General features: G+C 49.6%; 1 protein-coding gene across 1 annotated transcript in view; it reads right to left on the reverse strand.

Annotated features, from left to right (window-relative positions):
• Nucleotides 1-14,056, reverse strand: part of MAP1S (microtubule associated protein 1S) — a 33,559-nt gene that overhangs the window by 12,219 nt on the left and 7,284 nt on the right. The gene's annotated exons all lie outside the window — the stretch shown is intronic.

Here is a 14,056-nt window from a genome sequence, read left to right on the forward strand (position 1 = left end):
TCCAAAAATTAACTCAAAACCGATCAAACAGCAAAATGTAAGAGTTAAAACTATAAAATTCTTAGAAGAAAACATAAGGCAAAAGCTTTATGACACTGGGCTTGGCAATGACACCTACAGCACAGATAACAAAAGAGAAAACAGAAAAACTGGGCTTTATGAAAATTAAAAATTTTTGTGCATCAAAGGATACTAGCAACAGAGTAAAAAGGCAACCCACAGAATGGAAGAAAATATTCATAAATCATGTATCTGATAAGGGATGAATATCAGAATATACAGAGAACTCACAACCTAACCACAAAAAGACAACCTGATTCAAAAATGGGCAAAGGATGTTTTCATAAAGATATACAAATGTCCCACAGGCACATAAAATGGTGCTCAACATCACTAATCATTAGTGAAATGCAAATCAAAACCACCACCAGATACCACCTCACACCCATTAGGAGGGCTACTGTCAAGAAGCTATAAAGCGAGTGGCAGCAAGGATGCGGAGAGACGGAACCCCTGTGCATTGTTGGTGGACTCTAAGACGGTGCAGCCGCTGTGGAAAACCAGGATGGCAGTTCCTCAAGAAAATAAAAATCGACTCACCATAAGATCCAGCAGCCCCACTTCCGAGTATGTACCCCAAAGAATCGAAACCAGGGGTCCCAGAGACGCATCCAGGTTCACAGCAGCCAAAGCCGGAAGCAACTCAAGGGTCCATCCATGGATGAACGGATATGTGGCCCATCCACATGATGGAACATTTTTCACTCTTAAAAAGGAAGTTCTGACATATGCTACAGCATGGATAAAGCATGAGGACAATATGCCAAGTGGAAGAAACCAGTTACCAAAAAACCCCAAGACTCTATGATTCCCCTTACATGAGGTCCCCTGAGGTGCAAAGTAGAACGGCAGTTGCCGTGGGCTAGGGGCAGGGAGGAGTGGGGAGTTCGTATCTCATGGGGACAGAGCTTCCGGTTTCACAAGATGCAAGGAGCTCTGGAGACGGATGGTAGTGATGGTCGTACAACGAGTCCAGTATACTTCATGCTACTCAACTGTGCACTGAAAAATGGCTTAAGGTGGTTACTTTTATGTTAATCTTATCACAATTTTCAAAAATTGAAAAGAAAAAGTTAGTACATGAAGCCTGAGACTGCTATCCTTAGAAAGCTGACAAGATGGCCCTTGGCTACCTTCTGGGAACTTGAATTTCAGAAGGGTTCCCAGAGTTTCCCAAATGGTAAAAGTGGCTCACTGCACCCACACTGCCTGTACAGCAAGGCAGTTTATGCTGTGCACCTGCTCATTCCTTTCTGGTGGTGGTGGGGGGATGTCTGAAACTTTGGTGTATACAATTTTGTGATTTATTATATATATATATAATTTGATCATTTGCAGATGTATCTGGTCTTTATCCACAGTTCTGCCTCTTCGAGCCCTTGAAATTTTCTGATCTGTAAGAGCAATGTCAGTTATCTGTCACAATAGTTGGTTTCTTGTCTTCACTTCCTGAAACCACTTCAGGGTCATAACAGTGAATTGAGTGTCTTGTTATTCAAAACAAACCCTTTCCATCACAACTGGGTTTCTGCTAATGAAGGTGACTTTGGCCCCCCTCTGCCCCCACCCCCTGCCAGGATAGGGGCTGGCTCCCAGGAGAGCCAAGCCTGTGATTAAAAAGTTGAAACTTTCAGTCTTGCCCCTTGATTTTGATGGAAGGGAGAGGGACTTGAGGTTGAATCAATGCCCTTGGCCAATGATTTAGTCACTCACAACTGTGTAATGAAGCTTCCATAGAAGCTCCAAAGGACAGCTTTCTGGCCCTTTCCCACATCAGGGAACCCGGAGGCTTCTGCATGCTGCTGTGTGAGCCCCAAGCTCCACAAGGACATCAGATCCCTTGTTGGGGACCTCGTTCTACGTATCTCTTCATCTGGTTGTTGATTTGTATCCTTTAATAGCCTCATATATATAATAAACTGGTAATCTAGTGAGTAAACCTGTCTTTCCCTGTGTTCTGTGAGCTGTGCTACCGAATTAACCAGACCCAAGGAGGGGCCATGGGAACCTCTTATCGCTAGTCAGTCAGAAGCACAGGTAACAAACCAGACTTGCAACTGGCATCCTGAGTTGCACAAGGTCATCAGAACCTCCAGTCTGCAGCTGGTCGAAGCACACGTAGAAACCTGGGCTTGTGACTGGCATCTGAAATGGAGAGCGGCCTTGTGAGACTGAATGGAACACGATTCCATCTCTGGGTAGATGGTGGCGGGACTGAGTCAAATTCCTGGACAGCCTGCTGGCACCCAAGCTTGTTAGTGTGCGGAAACCTACACACTGGACCTGGGTACAGCAACCTTCTTTGGTTGGTGTCAGTAGTGGGATCCACTGGAACGGCCCTGGCTGACAGAAACGTGTTTTTTTGAAGAGTAAGGATAAAAAGATGGGGAATGAAGAAACCCTGGTCCCTGGATGGCTACCTAGGCAACCACAATGAAACCGCAGCTGCGCTGCAATCAGTTACTAAAGGTAACTGTTACCAGTGGAACCCAGACACCACAGTAGAGCCAACTTCCAAGCAGTTGGCTCACAGGATATATAAAGAGATGCAAAATTACACGCAGCACACAAAATACACAGCTTCCCGATGACCGCTGCAGTGAAAAGGGAAAAAGAGGAATGCGTTTTTCTTTCTTGAGAACAAAGACGATAAAAAGACCAGGGACCAGGCTCGATGAGTCCCAGTTTTCACTTCAACCATTCCTCGTCTGCGGTGTGTAAGTCTGCTTTTCTGCCCCTAACTTGGTGTGAGCTACATTTTGCACCCATCACCCTTTGACTCTCTAATCACATCTTGCATCCAGTGCTCGCCTTTACAGCACTCTCTTCAGACTACCCCTTGTGGGTCTTCTCTTTTTGCGTTACAGAAGGAAGGCCGCAGTACGACAGACAGAAGACAACGCACCCAGTTACCAGGTTACCTGACGCCAGCCTACGGCTGTTTCTGAAACAATGCAAGAGAAAGAAGACAAGATCCTTGCGCCTTTGTTCCTCATCACTCACCTGACTGCGTGCTCTCATCTTGTGTAATCCCCCAGATTCCTCACGGAAGGGGAGCTGCAGCTCGAGGCCCGAGCCTACTGCACTCTCCCACTCTGCAGGCCGAGGAGTAAAGCCACCTTTCTATTTCCTCCAAACTCTGCCTCTGAATTTTTTTAAATTTGGCTTCAGTAGGCAGAAAAAGCCAAGATTTTAACAGCAATGTTATCTGTAATAGCCTAAATGAAATTTTTAAAAAGTGCTCACTCAGGCCTTGATCCTGCACCAAGTTCAGATTTAGATAGATCCAAGCTTTGGCCATTAGCCTCAAAGCTGCCCCAAACTATGCAGGGACAACAGCAAGTACCTCTAAGGTCTGTCTCTGGTCACCAAGAAGGTAGTTCATGTCGGGGGAGGGCAAAACCAAGGAACAACTAAAACCAAGGGGTGGAGTGTGAAGAAGCTGACTCACTTTGCGGACTGGTATCGCCGGTTTCCCGGAGCAGCTGTGTCTTTGGTTTTGAAGGCTTCGGGTGGAAGAATACATTTGGGTGGATGCAGGACCCGTAGCTCACTACTGAACAGTCACAGACTGTCCCAGACACACAGGAGGTTATTCCCGAAGGAAGAGCCAGCCTGGTCAACTGGATAAAAGACACTGAAAAGGGTGCTTATCCTGAGAGCGGGGACTGCCCAGCTGGCCCTATAAACGCCGAGTGGGACACCCCAGATGAAGCAGCTGAGGTGCTTCCTGTGCAAGCTACATGGGACTGGCTTCACAGCTGGGACATTCACCACTGACAATGCCTATTACCCAGGTTTTGGTCAATGCTGTGATTTAGGGACCCTTACTGCATGGGCACCCCATGGAACATTACTTTCCAGTTTACAAAACTGTTCTAGAAGCCTTATTAGATCTGCTATCTCAGCTTCCCCTATGGCACCAAGAATATTCAAGTAATTTAGAAAACAGGGAGAGACAAAGGAGAGTCAAGGGACTCAACCAAGCAGAGTGGGAGTCTTCAGATGGTTGTTGAAATGAAGAGAGAATGAAGCATGGATGGAGCTGAAACAGGGGTCGATGTGAAACCAAGCGGGACCCTGTGGGGCTCCTGGGTACAGAAGCCGCTCTGTGTCCCTCCTTATTTGTAAGGAAAAGACTCCATCCTCCAAGACAGATGTTCCCTGAGGTCCAAAGGGCAGATTCAAGCAGGTGCTAAATCAGGGATGGGAGGGGAAGCGCAGGAAAAGAGAAGCAGCCAAGAAACCAGGTTCTACCTCAAGGGCTACTCGGAGCTCTTTACAGAACTAAAATCAACAAACAGAAGACGTCAGCATTCTTGACTCCAGAGACCACCACCAGATTAAAGGAATTAAAGGATGCTCATCAGGAGAGTACCTGAAGGACTTCCCTGGTGGTCCAGTGGTTAAGAATCTGCCTGCCAATGCAGGGACACAGGATTGATCCCTGGTCTGGGAAGACTCCGCGTGCCCCAGAGCAACGAAGCCCCTGCGTCAGCACTCTGGAGCCTGCGCTCTAGAGCTCGCCAGCTGCAACTGTGTTCATGCACCGCAACCACTAAAGCCCACATGCCCTGGGGCCTGCAAGCCTCAACTACTGAGCCCGTGTGTGGCAACTACTGAAGCCCACAAGCCTAGAGTCCATGCTTCCCAACCAGAGAAGCCACCGCAATGAGAAGCCTGCGCGTTGCAACGAGAGAAAGCCTGTGCGCAGCAACCAAGACCTAGCACGACCAGAAACATAAATTTAAAAAAAAAAGAGAGAGAGAGAGACTACCCGACACCAGATTACAGGTGTGCAGGCCCGGCACACACCCTAACCTTATCAGCAACTGTGCCCTGGAACCTTGGCTATAAAACTCATCAAATCCCCCCGGGTTGGGGGACAGTTTTTCAGGGGCACAAACCCACACATCCCCTTTTGCCTGGCAAAGTAGTATAACAGTCCTCTTTCCTACTTCATCCAAAACTGTCTCCAAGATTTAATTTGGCACCGGAGCCCAGAGGCTGAGTTTTCAGCTGATTAAGTTGTCAACTGATGCAGCACTCCCAGATGGGAGTGGACCAGTGTGGACCCCAACATTAAAGGGCCCCAAAGAAGTCCATGATTTACTCTAGAAAATCCCATGGACGGAGGAGCCTGGTAGGCTGCAGACCATGGGGTCGCGAAGAGTCGGACACGACTGAGCGACTTCCCTTTCACTTTTCCCTTTCATGCATTGGAGAAGGAAATGGCAACCCACTCCAGTGTTCTTGCCTGGAGAATCCCAGGGATGGGGGAGCCTGGTGGGCTGCTGTCTATGGGGTCGCACAGAGTCCGACACAACTGAAGCGACTTAGCAGCAGCAGCAGCAGAAGAGTTTGAAAAGCTGGAAGCAAAAAATTAAATAAGAAACCTGACTAGGGATCCCTGGGTGTTCACTGATTAATCAAGATAAAGACTGGAGCCAGGGCCAGGGCCTTCTGGTCCCACGCCTGGGCAGGGACCCAAGGCCGTATGCAAACGAGTGTGTGCTGTGTCACTCAGTCGTGTCCAACTCCTGGAGACCCCACGGACTGTAGCCCGTCAAGCTCCTCTGTCCACAGGATTCTCCAGGAAGAGAATCCTGGAGTGGGTTGCCATTTCCTCCTTCAAGGGATCTTCCCAACCCAGGGGTTGAACCCAGGCGTCTCCTGTCTCCCGCACTGGCAGGCGGGCTCTTTACCACTGGTGCCACCTGGGAAGCCCACGTGTATATGCAGGTGTGGATAAAACGGCCAGGAGAGGAGTGAGGCCTTCCCCAGGACTCCTAGATACAGGAGCCCGACACACTGTGATTCCAACCCTTGCTGGTGAAGGCTTAGCGGGCAGCTTAGGTTAGACTGGGATGAATGGAGATGAAACGTTGATGGGATTAAGGTGAACATTTGAATGAAAACTGGGGTGTATGAACAGATTTTGTGTGAGATGGTCACATCTCCTTTACATGAATATATAACTACGATGGAGGTTGTCTTCCTTACATAACACTGTACAGCAAAGACCTGTTAAGTCTGCCCTCTGGCCAGTTTTAATCAGAGACACTAGGTGGGAACCTGAGTGCATATAGGTGGCTAATGCAGAATGATCTAGAGTACCTGGGGAGCAAAAAGAGTTGGCTACTTTAATTCATTACAGACTAGAAGCGGAGTGCCGGTGCCAATGAGTTCACTGTACCATACAGCCGTGTGTGGCCTGAAAAAGGCAGATGGTTCGTGGAAACTGCAGACTATTGAGGCTGAAATCAAGCTGTACTGCCCACTGGCTCAGCAGTTTGGACACGGTCTCAACCACACAGAAATTGCCAGGAGGCTGCTACTCAGCAACTCATGTCTCGGATGCTCTTCTCTGTCTTGATCTCAGAAGAGGGCCAGCAGCAACTGGCCTTCACGTGGGAAGGATCCCACCATTCTTTTTCTGCACTGCTAAGGGATCCGTGAACTCAGTCGTAATCTGCTCAGAAGCAGATCCCCAGGTACTCATGCACGCTGCTGATGCCACTTGGTGGCAGTGGAAAGCAAAGAGCAGGGGAGGGCTGATCTGAACGCAATGGGACACACGTGACCAGCTTGTTCAGTCCCTCAGTCGTGTCCGACTCCTTGCGACCCCATGGACTGCAGCACACCAGGCTTCCCTGTCCTTCACCATCTCCTGGAGTTTGCTCAAACTCATGTCCACTGACCAACTAGGGTGCGTAAATAAGCCCAGCACCAGTCCCCAGGCCGGCCCAAACAGGCAAGTTTTCAGGGAGGACCTGGGCAGGAGCTGCCTGGGATAGTCTCCCAAAGACTAAAAACAAATGGCTGTCACTACTGTCCCCGGGGCTGAACGGGAATCCCAGCATTTGGCTGGGTTTGCGTTTTCATTCGGGAACCGTGCTAGCTCTCATCTGTAAGACCACCCGAAAGACAGGTCTATCTGAACTGGGGACCCAAACGAGTAGGTTGCGTCTGAATTACAAGTGGCGGCAGCCCTCTCAACTTGGCCTTTGGGCCCTGCTGACCCCCCAACTCAGATATGATTTGGGGAGTCTCTGCCACCATACTCTGAAGACTGGAGCTTCTGGCAAAAGTCCACAAGTGCCTTCTAGCAACGACTGTTGGGATTTTGGACCACAAAATTCCAAGATGCTGCCGTCTGAACAAGGTACTTGAGAGACAGTTAGCAGCCTGTGACTGGGCATTCACTGAGCTGGCCCTGATGATTGACAGACATAAAGCAATCACGAGACCCGAGGCGCCCAGAATGTCCTGGGCGATGTCAGAGAAGCACTGATGAGGGGGACAGTGCCCAGGAGAGTTCCAGAATACTTTTTTTTTGGCTATACCGCACAGCCTGCAGGATCTTAGTTTCTTGACCAGAGAGCAAACCCGGGTCCCCTGCAGCAGAACTGCGAAGTCCTAACCACTGGACCACCAGGAAAGTCCTAAGAGCTCCATCATAAAATGCAATTGGTTCAGAGGGCTGCGGGCTGCCAGGGGGAAGCAGGGAGGCACCCACTGTATCCTGGGCACATATCCTCTTTTCCTCCAAGACCGACTTTGGAGCCAACTGAGGAGCTGCTGGAACCAACTGGCATGAGGACAAGCCCCGTGGACAGCTCTCAAACGAATCACAGCGAGCGCTTGCTTTATGGAAGGCAGTTTTAAGATGAATGGATAATACCCTGTTTGGCAAGTGACTGCATTAAGACCAGGAGATGGCCAGACTGTGACTGAAGGCAGCAAGAACAAATCGGCTCAGTGGGCTGAAGTGCATGCTGTTTTCCTAGTGGCGGTGGAAGAATTGAGCAACGGTAAAAGCCCCTTCGTGTTTTTACTGACTCCTGGCGGTGTGGTCAGGTATGGGCAATGGAAAGCTGGGCTATAAAAGGGACGTCTGCAAGGGGCACAGCCCTATGGAAAGCACTCTGGGAATTTAAAGGACGTGGTCAAATAGGACATGTCAACCTCCAACAGAAGAGCCCCTTCTAGATCTGGAAGGTCACTAAACCACAAAGGACATGTTCTGGGGGCCCAAGAATGAGTCAGCATGGGGAGGTGCGCTGCAGCAATTCAGTAGTGAAAGTGTCAGTTGTTCAACTGTGTCCGACTCTTTGCGACCCAAGGACTGCAGTCTGCTAGGCTCCTCTATCCATGGGATTCTCCAGGCAAGAATATTGGAGTGGGTAGCTGTTCCTTTCTCCAGGGGATCTTCCTGACCCAGGGATCAAACTCAGGTCCCCCTCATTGTAGGCAGATTCTCAGCAATGAGGAGGAGGGGGCCAAATCTAGACCTAGATCTAGTCCTCTGGCGCCCTGTGAGGCACAAAAATGCAGGTGAGGACACTGTCAACAAGAGAGAGAAACTGCAGGTGGCTCTGGGGGAAATGCCTCGGGAGATGGAGCTGGCAAGCGGGTCACAGTGGACCGAGGCCAGTAACCCTGGGGGCTATAAATGAGTCCCAACAGGAACAGACCCTCTAGGTTTGCATACCTGAAGGTCCAACGCAAATGCTCAAAATACTATTGAAGAGTTGGAACAGAAAATACTGTAAGTTTGAGCCACCGAGTTACATTCCTTCAGACAGACAAAGAGATGTACTTTTTCAGCCTATACTGTCCAACAGTGGGGCAAGAGATTTCACATCAGGGATGTTGCGTATCATCCGCTGAGTGATGGTTTAGTAGAAAATTCGACTGACTGGCTGGAACATTTGCTGTCTAAAACCAGGGTAGATGATAAAGGCTTGAGAGGCTGGCTTACTCGCATTCCTGAGTGTGTGCTCACACTCAACACGAGGGCTAAGGGAGGGTCCCCACTGAACAGCTTCCTCCACTTTTCTGGAGGGTATGGGGAAGCCGGCGTGGATGCTGGTACATCTTCCCCACACCATGGCAACCCACCCCCGCCCCGCCCCAGCTACCTGATGCAGTGGCCCCAGAACCAGGCATGCAGCTGCAGACGGCAGCAGCACGGCCGAGGCCCAAACAGGAAACTAACTGCCCCTTTAAATCTGTCAGAATTCCTAAGGGCCCACTGGGGTGGAAAGCGCCCTCATCCCCTCTGGCGACGTAGGGGCTGACAGTGAATGCTGCTGTGTTGTCTAGAGGTTGTGAAAGCCCACCGGTTCTGTACTTGTGCAACCCTGGGAGGGGAGGGGGCGGGGAGGAGGTTGGGGTTAGCTTCCTGGCAGCAAGATGGACCAGTGCAGTGGCCAAACTACTGTCCCTTCCAAGGGTGCGAAAGTGTGAGCAACAGAGAAAGGACAACTGGAGAGGAGAAAGGGAAAATCACCTCTGAGGGTAAAGGGATGAATAAGTGGGCTATGCAATGAGGGAAACCCAACATTTTATTAATACCTGGAGAGAGGCTTAGAGCAGAATAATATGATCTCGTAGCAGAAGCATGCCAGATGCCTGGCAGGCTGAAGCTAGTTTGCTGAGACCAGCCCTGATCTGGGGACCTGACGAGATGGAGCAGCAGCCTGCAAACCCGAATGGTGTCACTCTGGGAGACATTCTGGTCCTAAGATATATTAATGAACAGGAAAACTGTTCACGACTAACTGGAATTTAAGCGATGTGCCTGTATCTCGGACTCCTATTTTTAGGCTACATCTACTACACAAAGGACAACATTTGGGAACCCTTTCCTCTGGGACTGCAAACCGCATGGTGCGTGGCTCCCAGCAGACTGGTCTACGTAATCACTGTGTAACCGCAAATCCTGATCATCAACTGCTTAGAAACGTCCCTGGCTATGATGTTCAAAATATAATGGCAGCATGCCCAACATGGGGCTTCCCCAGGTGACACTCGTGGTAAAGAACCTGCCTGCTGATGCGGCAGACTTAGGAGACATGGGTTAGATCCCTGGGTCGGGAAGATGCCCTGGAGGAGGGCATGGCAACCCACTCCATCATTCTTGCCTGGAGCATCCTATGGACAGAGGAGTCTGGTGGGCTACACAATCCATGGGGTCACCGAGTTGGATACAACTGAAGCGACGTAGCACACACGCACACCTGAGGGTGTGCCGTGCCCAAGCACGTGGCATCCTGCTTTTGCAGACAGAAAACTATTCATCAAAAAGAGGGAAAAATAGTGGGTCCCTGATGGGATTAAAGCAGAGGGCATCACTTGGTGGCTCAAGTTCCTTGGGGGAACGACCCCAGCAGAGACAAGGCAGGCTGTGCAAAGTTTCGTGGCCTGCTCCAACTAAACTACATTTAGGCGACTTCCCTGGTGGCTCAGATGGTATAGCATCTGCCTACAATGCGGGAGACCCGGGTTCAATCCCTGGGTTAGGAAGATCCCCTGGAGAAGGAAATGGCAACCTGCTCCAGTATCCTTGCCTGGGAAATCCCATGGACAGAGAAACCTGGTGGGCTACAGTCCATGGGGTCGCAAAGAGTCGGACATGACTGAGCGACTTCACTTTCTTTCTTTCTAGGTATGCTTACCATGCATCTAACTCTAGTCTGGGGATCCAACATTTTGGGGTGCAAAACACGCATGCTCAGTGCACCCAGCCACTAGTATACAGGGGCATCAACGTCCCCGCTGGATTCAATAATGCACCCACAAGCCAGAGGCTGAGGCTGAACAGGTGCTAATGGGGATCTGAGGACAAGTGGAATTTGCTTTTAATGAGGAGCAGCATTCAGAGGAAAAAGATGACCTAGAATAGGCAGATCAGGGGGAGTTCTCTTCCAGGTGGAAGGCAAAGGATGGGAGCCAACCTGGAGAGATGAGGGGAGAGAGGGGGAGAGAGAGAGAGAGAGTGTGTGTGTGTCTGTGTGTCTGCTCAGTTGTGTTCAATGCTCTGTGATCCCATGGACCGTAGCCCCCCAGGCTCCTCTGTCCATGGGATTTTCTAGGCAAGACTACTGGAGCAGGTTGCCATTTCCTACTCCAGGGGATCTTTCTGGACCAGGGAAAGAGAATGAGGTAGTAGCAAAGTGGGTCAGGCAGATTCAGCCAGCAATGCTGGATACACTGGAACCCAGCGCTGGGAAGGGGCCTGTACCCTGACCTAACAAGCCCAAGGCCTCTTGACTGTTTTACTACGAACAGAGGCTGAAGTGGCCAGGGGCACGTGGCCCTCCATTCTAGCTACTGAGGCTTGGGGCACACACACTTATTGCAATGCTATGGCTCTTCAAGATTAGAGAAGTCCTCTAGAGGCATTAACAATTTAAACAGATGCACCCAGACTGCTCTCGCCTCCAGGAAAGCTAGAAATAAAATATACCCCGTGGCAGAGCCAGTAGGGACAGGAATAACCTAAATGCCATTTATGTTCTCCTTATAGGAGAGGTGGGCCCTGCTGTAAAACACAGACTCAGTACAAGCCTGTGAGTTTGTCCCTGGTTACCTTGGAATTCAGAGCTAACTGAATCACGATCAACCGTTACAACCTCTAATAACGTCTGGTACACGGGCGAAGGCAGATGCTGTCGGGGAGGCAAAGTGAACACCTCCATGGTTCTTACTGATTTGTTCTGTAATGAAACTGAACCATACCCTGGCCACACTTTGACACGGTACAACCCTGGCATTGGTAAGCTTCAACTACCTCTTGTAAATGAGTTTATGGTAACCCTGCATGTGTGTGTGCTCACTCAGTTGTGTCTGACTCTTTTCAACTCTATGGACCGACAAACTGTAGCCCCCCAGCTTCCTCTGTCCACAGGATCTCCAGGCAAGAATATACTGGAGCAGGTTGCCATTTCCTCCTCCAGGGGATCTTCCTAAAGCAGGGATAGAACCCTTACCTCCTGCGTCTCCTGCACTTCAGGCAGATTCTTTACTGCTGAGCCACTGTGGAAGCCAGTGGCTTCACCAGTAACACTGCATTTTGATGATCCAATGTATTGAGGGCCTGAGTTAAGTCTCCTGAGGATGTAACAGTTGTGGAAAATGACTGGCCTGAGGAGGAAGAGGATCTAGCTAATCTACCAGCTGATTTCTGTGCCAAATAGTTCTGTACAAATTGACTGTAAGGTTCAAGGAGCAATGACGTTTCTTTAAATCAATTCCACACTGATTTCTCCCAAACGTCAGGCCTATTTGTGTCAGTACTATTGTTTTATCTGTTCTATAAATGTGACCCCAAATGTAAGTCTGTAACAGGGACCCACAGTTTTCCACTACTTTTGATTAATCATTTTCTATCCACAAAAACAGGGTGTCATTTGCCATAAGGGATCTATTCCACCAGGGGGTAGACTGCAATACTGTGATTTATGAGAAATAAATATATTTGGTCATTCTCAGGTATCAGTACAGTTGCTCAGTCGTGTCTGCTCTTTGCAACCCCATGGACTGCAGCACGCCAGGCTTCCCTGTCCATCACCAACTGCCAGAGCCTGCTCAGATATACTTGGTCTTTATCCCCAGTTCCTGACTCATAGTTCTCAAACTCTTGGAATTTTCTGATCAATAAGAGCAATGGGAGCATCTTTTGCCATATTTGCTCTCTGGTCTTCAGTTCCAAAAAATATTTTAGGGCCAGAGAGGTAAAATGGGTGTCTTGTTATTCCTCAGAAGCTCTCTTCCATCACAACCAGGTTTGGCTAACGGCTTTAGATCCCAGCCCAGGGTGGGGGCTGGTTGTCAGGAGAACCAATCATGTGATTAGAGGGTCAGAACTTTCAGTCCTGCCCCTGAATTTTGAGGAGGGGCATGGCATGAGGCTGAACCAACTGCCATTGGCCAATGATTTAGTCAATCGTTACTATGTAATAAAGCCTCCATAAAACCCTCAAGCTTTCTAGCCCTTTTTCTGAGCTTTCCACCTCAGGGAACCAGAACCACACAGGGCCCCAAGGCTTGTGAGAAAAGAGAATCCCTTGTGCGGTATCTTGCCCTAGGTATCTCTTCATCTGGTTGTTGATCTGTATTCTCTAGGACCCTTTTGTAATAAAATGGTCGTCTAGTAAGTACACAGGTTTTCCTGAGTTCTGTCAGCTGCTCTGGCATATTAACAAATGGAAGGAAGGGGTCACAGGAGCCCCTGATTCGCAGCCCGTGAGCAGCACAGGTGACAGTCTGCACTGGGACTGGCACGGGAGTGGAGAGTGCCCGTGGGACTGAGCCTTTTGCCTGTGGAATGGGATTCTCTCTCCAGGTAGACGGTGTCAACACGCAGGGGAATGTTGGGCCCCCAGCTGGTGTCCAAGATTTGGACCAGGAAGCCTTTTCAGTGTGTGTGTAAGGCGGAAGGTGCCTGCACGCCCAGCGCCACTAGAAACCCTGGGCCCTGAGTCTCTAAGGAGCTGCCCTGGAAGGCGGCATGTCACATGTGTCGTCACAGCTCGGAGATCAGGGACTCGAGCATGTGATGTGTAATTCCACTAGGGTTCAAACTATGTGCTGGAGAAGACTCTTGAGTCCCTTGGACAATAAGGAGATCAAACCAGTCAATCCTAAAGGAAATCAGTCCTGAATATTCATTGGAAGGACTGATGCTGAAACTAAAGCTCCAGTACTTTGGCCACTGGATATGAAGAGCCTACTCATTAGAAAAGACCTTGATGCCGGGAAAGATTGAGCGGAGGAGAAGAGGGCGACAGAGGGTGAGATGGCTGGATGGCATCACCGACAAAACGGACTTGAATTTGAGCAAATTCCACGAGACAGTGAAGGACAGAGAAGCCTGGCGTGCTGCAGTTCGTAAGGTTGCAGAGTTGGACGTGGCTTAGCAACTGAACAACAAAGGCTCCAGAAGCTTGTGCCTGGCTTCCCAGACTTCCCCACGCCTCGCCCCTTTGCTGATCCTCTATGTCCTTCTGTTGTAATACATTTACAAGTATGACCACACACTGAATCTTCCTACCCAATCATCAAACCTGGAGGTGGTTTTGGGACCCTGGACACAAAGGGGTTTCATGACAATGTACCATTAAAATTAATTTCACTGGTTTCTTTCTGCTTCAAGTGGCTACTGGAAATATCACTACCACAGATGTACTCACTGGGATGATGTTTCCAC

The sequence above is a fragment of the Bos javanicus genome, chromosome 7 (assembly GCF_032452875.1).
Source record: "Bos javanicus breed banteng chromosome 7, ARS-OSU_banteng_1.0, whole genome shotgun sequence".
NCBI classification, from domain to species: Eukaryota; Metazoa; Chordata; class Mammalia; order Artiodactyla; family Bovidae; genus Bos; species Bos javanicus.